The sequence below is a fragment of the Carlito syrichta genome, unplaced genomic scaffold (assembly GCF_000164805.1).
Source record: "Carlito syrichta isolate Samal-C Ts95f unplaced genomic scaffold, Tarsius_syrichta-2.0.1 Scaffold302333, whole genome shotgun sequence".
Taxonomy (NCBI): Eukaryota; Metazoa; Chordata; class Mammalia; order Primates; family Tarsiidae; genus Carlito; species Carlito syrichta.
In genome coordinates, this window is record NW_007246429.1 from 532088 (window position 1) to 541285 (window position 9198).

The window sequence follows — 9198 nt, forward strand, 5'->3', positions numbered from 1 at the left end:
TTTTTTTTGCTGAGGATTGTTCTGGCTATTCTTGGACGTTTGTGTTTCCATATGAATTCCTGTGTTGTTTTTTCTAGGTCTGAGAAGAATGTTGTTGGTAATTTAATGGGTATTGCAATGAATTTGTAGATTACCTTAGGTAAGATGGACATCTTCACAATGTTGATTCTTCCAATCCATGAGCATGGGATATTTTTCCACTTGTTCGTGTCAGCTTTGATTTCTTTGAGCAGTGTTTTGTAATTTTCATTGTAAAGGTCTTTCACATCTCTGGTTAGGAAGATTCCAAGGTATTTCATTTTTTTGTGGCTATCGTGAATGGAATTGTGTTTTTTATTTGGGTTTCTGTTCATTTATTATTGTTGTAGAGAAATGCGATTGTCTTTTGTACATTTATTTTGTATCCTGAGACTTTGCCAAAGACCTTTATCAATGTAAGGAAGCCTTTGACAGATTCTCTTGGGTTTTCGAGGTACACAATCATATCATCTGCATAGAGAGATAACTTGACTTCCTCTTTTCCTATTTGAATACCTCTGATTGCCTCCTCTTCTCTGATTGCTCTAGCCAGGACTTCCAATACTATGTTGAACAGGAGGGGAGAGAGTGGGCATCCTTGTCTAGTTCCAGTTTTCAGGAGAAATGGTTCCAATTTTTGTCCATTTAGGAGTATGCTGGCTGTGGGTTTCTCGTAGATGGCATTTACTATTTTGAGGTATGTTTCCCATATGCCTAGATGTTCAAGGACTTTTATCAAGAAGGGGTGCTGGATTTTATCAAAAGCTTTTTATGCATCTAATGATTTGATCATGTGGTTTTTGTTTTGACATCTGTTGATGTATTTAATTACATTTATGGTTTTACGAATGTTGAACCAGCCTTGCATCCCAGGAATGAAGCCTACTTGGTCATGGTGGATGATTTTTGAGATGTATTGCTGAATCCGGTTTGCTAGGATCTTGTTGAGAATTTTAGCATCTATGTTCATCAAAGATATTGGCCTGTAGTTCTCTTTCTTTGTTGGATCTTTACCTGGCTTGGGTATCAATGTGATGTTGGCTTTGTAAAATGATTTGGGGAGATTTCCATCTTTTTCAATCGCCTGGAATACTTTCGGTAGGATTGGTATCAGCTCCTCCTTGAATGTCTTGTAGAATTCTGCTGGAAAGCCATCTGGACCAGGGCTTTTTTTTGTAGGAAGTTTTCTTATTACGTAGTCGATATCCTTGATTGTTATTGGTCTATTTAGGGTCTCAATTTCTTCTTGTTCCAACCTAGGTAGGTTGTGTGATGTCAGAAAGTCCTCCATTTCCTTATGGTTTTCAAGTTTGTTTCCATACAAGTGTACGTAGTAGTCTCTAATGATCTTTTGTATTTCTTCAGGGTCAGATGTGACTTCATCTTTTGTGTTTCTGATTGTGCTTATTTGGTTTTTTTCTCGTTTTTTCTTGGTCAGTCTAGCTAGGGGACCATTGATCTTGTTTATCCTTTTGAAGAACCAGCTTTTTGTTTCATTGATTTTTTGTATTATCTTTTTGTCTTCTATGTCCTGGATTTGGGCTTTTATTTTGGTGATCTGGATTCTTCTGCTGAAATTAGGGTTTTTGTGGTCTTGCTTTTCCAGCTTCTTTGGGTGGCTTGTTAGGTTGTTAATTTGTGTTCCTTCCATTTTCTTCATGTGTGTTTGTAGGGATATAAATTCCCCTCTTACTACAGCTTTCAGGGCATCCCAGATTTTGGTAAGATGTTTCTTCATTTTCATTTGTTTCCATTGCCTGTACTCTTGTGAAGAATGCTGTTGTTCTTTTTTCTTTTTCTTCTGTGTTTAGTACTTTCTTAAGTGTTTCTTGTAGAGGTGGTCTGGTGGTAGCGTAGGTTCTTAGGGATTGGATGTCTGGAAAAGATTTCAACTCTCCCTCACTAATGAAGCTTAGTTTGGCTGGTAGGTTATTCTTGGTTGAAATTGTTTCTCTTTTAGAACTTTGAAGATAGGGCTCCAGGCTCTTCTGGCCTGAAGGGTTTCTGTGCATAAATCTGCTGCTATTCTAATTGGTTTTCCCTGGTAGGTAGTCTGGCCTTTTTCTCTTGCTGCCTTTAGGATTTTTCCTTTCATAGCTACTTTGTTTAGGTGAATTATTATGTGTCTGGGAGTTGGTCTTCTCGTTTCTTGTCTTGCAGGGGTTCTCTGAATCTCTTGTGTTTGAATTTTTTCATCCTTAATGAGTTGAGGGACGTTTTCTTGAATGATTTCATGAAATGTTTGTTCCAGTGTGGCTTCTGTTTCTCTTTCTGCCTCAGGAAGCCCAATTACTCTTAGATTTGGTCTCTTGAAGTGATCATTCATCTCTTGCAGGTTTTGTTCTGTCTTTTTGAGCTTCTTTTCTATGCTTTTGACAGTTTGGGTTAGTTCTGTGTTTTGGTCTTCGAGCTCTGAGATTCTTTCTTCAGCTTGGCTGATTCTGCTTTCCATGCTTATTAGTCTGTTGTTCATTTCCATCACAGTATTCTTTACTGCTGTCATTTCTGACATCAGTTCCTTCCTATTTTTCTCTTCTCAAATTTTTTAATTCTCTCCATTAATGTCTTGATGTCTGGGTTTGTTGCATGTGACCAGTCATTCTGGGGACTCTTCATTGTCTGTGTTCCAGAATCTGTTTTTTCAGTGTCTGATTTCCCAGCGGTCTGTGTAAGACCTATATTCTTCTTTTGGTTTTTCTTCATTTGTGTGGTTTTTCCCCCTCCCTACTTTTTCTTTCCCTCCACATCACCGTCTTCTTTAATTCTGTTATTCAGGGGTAAAGGGATTGGTTTTACTTCTGTTTGTTCAATCTCCTATTATTTATGTATGTCCTCTTACTTTGTTCAATTCTGGAGTTGCACTGTAGGTTGGAGGTGGTCCTTTTTGCAGTTTTGAGATGTACTTAAGGGGAGAGCTGTGATTCAAAATCTGTCTGCAGGTCCTGGCATTCGCTGACAGGCATGTGGATAATGTGGAACCCACTTCCCACTGCCCTGGAATCTGTCCATGCAGTGGGGCTGTAGGTTTACTCCCTGAAATAAAATGTGGTTAGCAGAGGGGAGAGAATGGAGCAGATAGTGGGTTGAAGAGCGGAGTGGAGAGATAGAGGAGTAAGGGGGGAAACAAACGAGTGTGCCAACAGATAGAGAGAGAGGCCTATACTGAAACAGATAAAAACAGTAGACCACAGCTATAGATGAACCAACTCTCATACAAAAAAATAAAAATAAAAATAAAACATATAGTGATGCTAACATACAAGCTAACCAATCACCTTGTTAGTGTGCTGTTCCTCTATACAAAGATATGGCTTACAGAGAGAAGAAAAGAGAAGAAAAGGAAAAGGAAAAAAGAAAAAAGGAACACAGTACAGTAGGAATAGAGTTAAGTCATTAAACTAATAGAATCAATGAAGCACACTCTGAAACATTTCGTTTAAGTCCAATGTCCTTTCAGGTCTGATTTCTAGTTTTCTTTTCAAGCTGGTAAATTAGTTTGCAGTTAGTTTCAGTTGCCCCTGATCTGCTGTGAAGGACAGTTCAGATTAACCTCCCTTCAGCAGTTTGGTCTATGTCTTTATCAAGCTTGTTTCTCCCGTTTCGGTGTTGTTACTTGAATCGCCAGCAGGTGGTGTTATCTCAGTTGCTCGCTCCAGAGGGGGCAGGGGCCGGACAGGAACAAGATGGCTGCCTGCCTCTGAGCAGGCAACAGGAACCCCATTCCGGCGGGCAGGGCAGTCTTGGGTACAGGAGAGGTGGCAGCGATACCTGCCGATCTTCCCTGAAGGGTTTGGTGTGGATCTCCTCGGGCCAGGTGGTGTGATGTGCCACCCGTCACAGAGGCCGCGGTGGCAGCGGCGGTGACGGCAGCGGTGGTGGGGGGAAGGGCTGCGGCGGCAGTGGCAGCGGGACTCTTTGCAGTGAAGTAACTGTCCAGTCGTTGCGATGTCCCAGTGGTGGCAATGGCCGAGCTCTGTCTGAAGAGCAGGTTGCAATTCTGGGGTCCCCAGCCCCCCGGGGCGAGAGTCAGAGACCCACTGCAGATCTCCCTTGCAGAGGGCTTCAGACACCGGGTTGCCCCATCGCCATCTTGCTGCGTCTCCCAATCCCAAATTCTATACCTTTCTAAATACCTTGACAATAACAGCTTTATGTTTTTCTGAAACTTGAAGCATTTGGGCAATACTGGTATCAATCACTATCACGAGCAAATGGTATCCATAAGCAATTAAACCTTGCCAGCCCGGTCCACCACTGCCCTTTTGTGGGCGTTCAGGGTGCCAGTGAGAACGCGGCCGAGACCTTGAAGTTCACCGTGGGGAGCAGCATGCCACGACCAGCCCAGCCCTTGGCAGACTCTGGAAACCAATTTTTACAGGCCACACATAGATGATCCAGTGACAAATGTAATTATGTAATCACCATTAAATAAATGGTGCTTAGGAACTGGATCTTTCTCCGTTTGCTGAGAAAGTCATTTCTTCAGTCGTCATCTGTACTGGACAGTGGTTGACTGTGGATTTCCTCAGCACATATCAGCTGAGCTCCGGGTCTCTTCAAAGACTGCTTTCTACCTGCTTCTCTGTACCAAGATGTTGACAACTTCTTACTTCTTCTTGCTTGGAGCCATCTCAGCCCTCAGTCCTCAGGCAGCAGCAGACTCTGCACATAGGTATTCTTTTGTGTCTTGGTTCTGCCACTAAACAGCATGTTTGTAAGATTCATCCATATTGCAGCTTGTAGCTGTAGTTCATTCATTTTCATTGCTGCCTAATATTCCTTGTGTAATAATCATACTGTCATTTATCCAAGCTATTGTTCATCTAACTGTAGTTATCAAAATTCTTGGTTTAACCTTTAAAAATAAGAGCTGAGGCCAAGCACTGTGGTTTAAGCCTGTAATCCCAGCACTTTGAGAGACCATAGCAAGAGGATTGCCTAAGCTCAGGGGTTCAAGACCAGCCTGGAAACTTGGTGAGATCTCGTCTCTACAATAAAAATGAAAAATAAGCCAAGGATAGATGGTAGCATGTGCTTGTGGTTTCAGCTACTTGGAAGGCTGAGGTGGAAGGATAGCCTGAGCCCAGCAGTCGAGGCTGCGATGGCCGTGAGCATGCCACTGCACTCTAGCCCGGGCAACAGAGTGAGGCTACACCACAAGATAGATTGAGAGAGAGAGAGAGAGAGAGAGAGAGAGAGAGAGAGAGAGAGAGAGAGAGAGAGAAAGACAGCTGAATTTGCTGCCCCCTTGTGTCTTACAATAGCTTTAACAACCTCATCATGTATATCCTTTTGTACTTCTTACAGGCAAACAAGCACCCCACGAAGGAACTTTCACCATGCCTGCTTACTCAAATCATATCTAGGATTTGAGAAGACCACTGCTCAGTTGTAAAGAGCTCTCCTGAAGCAGAGGCTTTTATTACCAGCTCCAGGTTTAGCTCTGCCTGACTCTGCTGAGGTTTGAATCATCAAAACAAAAAGGAATTTGGCATGAATAAATTCACCAGGGTATAGTGGGGAGGTGCTTAGGTACCTCATAGATTATTTTCCAAAAATATATCTTCTACAATATTATTAATTCAGATGCCAAGTCTTACTCTGAAGTCAGCCTAGGAAAATTCATTTTAACGGGCGTTTCACTCTTCTATTCACCTGATGTTACTGCCTGCCAGATGTTCTTGGCATTAGAAAACAAAACTGAATGAATGCAATAAGCAAACAGGCAAATAACTACTGCAATAGACTGTCATTTAATGATAAGTACTAAAAAGAAAACCAATTAATGGTGAGGAAATAGAGGTAAGGGGATTGCTTGTGGAAAACCACTCAGAGAAGGTGACATGTGAAATGTGAATGAAAGAATGAAGTAACAGCAAGCCAGCAAGCTTCCAAGGGCAGGAGGGTTCAAGGGAAGCAACTGCAAGGGCAGAAGTGTTGAGGTGGAAAGAGGTTAGTATGTTGAAGAACAGTAAGAAGGCCAGTATGGTAAGAGCAGAGTGAGGAAGGCTGCAAAGCAGGAGATGAGACAAAGAGACAGAACCTTGCAGATGTGGTAAGAGAGTAGATTTTACTCTAAGAGTGATGGGAATTCATTGGAGAGTCTGAGCAAGGGTGTGTATAATCTCATTTACATTTTGTCACACTGACTGCTGGACAAAAATTGATTCTAGGGGACAAAAAGGGAAGCAGGGTGGTAAAAAAAGAAAACTATTATATTTATGATACAATTGGAGACATTTATCTGGTCATAAGATCACTGCCATCCTGTAGCCTTCTAGGACTTTTTGAGTAATGGATGCTATGGTTTGAATGCGTCCTCTTTAGAATTCAGGTGTTGAAACTCAATGGCTGGTGTGATGGTGTTAAGAGATGGAGCATTTAACAGATGATTAGGCAATGTGGTTTCTCCTTGTGTCTGTACTCAGAGCATTATAAAGAAAACTTCACTCAGGGTGTGATTGTTTGTCCTTCTGCCTTTCTCCATGTGAAGACCTAGCATCCTCCTCCTTAGATGCACTCCAAGGCATCATCTTGGAAGTGGAGAGCAGCCTTCACCAGACAACTGAATCTGCCACCAACTTGATCTTGGACTTGCCAGCCTCTAGAACTGATAAGTAAATTTCTGTAATTTATAAATTACCCAGTCTTAGGCATTTTGTTATAGCATCACAAAACAGACTAAAACACTTATTTCCAACCTCCCTGAATATAGATCATCCCAAGACAGAGTTCATGTTGCTTATACTTTTGTGCCTTGGGACAGTGACTGTTAGGGTCAATTTTGCTGGCTCCTCCTAAAATGTTAGAACAGGCCGGCTGGGGGTGTGGGTGTCTAGTCTGCAATCCGATGTCACATGAAAGATGCAAAGAGTTGCACAGAAGTTAGAATAGAAAATATCATTTATTTAGAAAGTAAATGAGAAAGAGAGAGAGAAGGGATTTAACTCCCCAAGGTAGGGAAGGGAGTCAAAGCCAGGAAATATGGCCTGGCCATAGCTCAAAGAGCACAGGATCACACCATAACTTAGCAAGGCAATGTCCTGGCAAAGGTAGCAATGACCTGGCAATGGTCATGGCATTGACTGTGACAATGGCAGCTGGATGTTCGTGCTTGACTCCTTTTAATCCTTCCCTTTGATGGGGGAAGGTCATTAAGGTGATTGGGTGGTAGTCTCCTCTATGTCATCACAAAGGGACAGGTAAGCACAGGTACTGATGTCAGTTGATGGACAACATGCAGATGGGTGTGTTAGTCACATGATTGCTGCCATGGTAGTGGGCTAGATGGGAGGAGACAAGGGAAGGGACTTTTCCTGCAAGAGACCTGTCACATGTTTCCAATCTCCAAGCTCCTTAGCAAAAAGGTGGTCTTATTATTATTTCTATGAACTCAGCCAGCCAAGGGGCCTGAAAGTTTCTTAGAGATTATTATGCTAAACCATGAATTGAATGGTTGGGCTGTCCTTGTCTTGCATCTGATGGGGATCTGCCGAGGGGTTGGGGTAGGCTGCCAACTTGGTCTGCAGTAAAATGTCTGACTGCTTCCTAGAATCTGACTATTGGAAATTTATCTATCTATGTCCAACATATGCTAGATTCAAAGCGTGTCAGTTTAAGCACAAATGGCTATGCTGAGGCAAAATGTGAACTAAGTTTATTCTGTTTCTTGGGGTCCCTTCTTTCAGTGACCATTGGGATTAGTGTGGGTCATGACATTGATGAGAAGCTCAGATGGATAAGGGCTCTCTTCCCTCTTTTTTTCCCCTACATAAAGCATGTATAGAATTTAGTTGCCTTTTTAGGAGAAGGGTTGAACCATTGATTGAAAATTAAGTTTGACCTTTGGCATCTGATGAGACAACATGAGGACACTACCCTTAGGATAGATGACTTGCGTAAAGAATGGAATGGACACTGAGAGACAATGGCTGGGGTAGTAAGTGGAGAGACAACTTGGCGGGGGCGGGGGGAGGAGTATAAGTGTCCTCACGTTTTTTTGAATAAATATTTCAAAAGATCAGTAATATTTAAGGATAAGTAATCTTGTTCTAAAGAGCAAAAACAACAAGAAGAAAGCTGAAGAGACTGGGGAATGAGCTAGAGTGTAGATCAGGATGACTAGAAGGAACAGGGCTACTGTCTTCAAATATCTGAAATACTATTTTTCTGAGAAGAATGAGAATTGTTTTGTGAACCCCCCAATGCAGAGAAGAACTAAAAAAGATGGAGATAATATTTACAATGCAAAGCAAGAGAGAATTTTCTACCAGAGTAGGCTAATGGTAAAGTAAGTTGCCTTGCGGGATGAGTTCTCATTACTGTGAGCATTGAAACAGCAGTGGGATCCCTCAGGGTGATTGTACCTGACTCCAAGATGGCACCCAAGGATCATGCCTTGTATAGCAATCTCCAATGTGAATAGCACTGACCTGCATAAGTAATAAGATATTGCAGAAATGACAGCATGACTTCTGATACTAGGTCATAAAAAACATTGTGATTTCTACCTCCCTCTCATTTGGATTACCGCCTCTTGGAGAAATCAGTCATCATGCCAGGGGGACATTCCAGCAGCCTCATGGAGAGGTCCACGCAACTAGAAACTGAGGCCGCCTATAATAGACATCAGTGTGAATGAGCTGTCTTAGAAGTAGATCCACCAATCCCAGTCAAACCCTCAGATACTGTGGCCCTGGTCAGCATCTTGCAACCTCATGGCAGACTCTGAGCCAAAACAGCCCAGGTAAGCCATTTGTTAATTCCGGGTCCACAGCAATTGTGTGAGATTATATCATTTTTTGTTCAATTAAGCCAGGTTTTAGAATACCTTTTTTTTTTTTTTTTGAGTTGAAGTCTCACTCTGTCACCCAGACTGGAATGGAATGGCCCGCTTTAAGAAACTGCAAAGACAAGGTGATGAGCTCAGGATATATAACACAACCAGAAAACAATCACTCAATATATTGAAAGGGATGTCTTTACCTAGCATCAGTCATGCTAAATGTATTCAGATACAGACTTGAACAATTATTATAATAATATAAGATAGGGAGTGTAAGCAATAAGTTACTGCTTGTCTGACGAGACTTTATAGGGAAAAAAGTGGAGTTAGACTCAGCTCTTGGAAATCCCTTAGATATATCTGCCTCTTTCCTCTAGCTAATTTTAACATTCCTC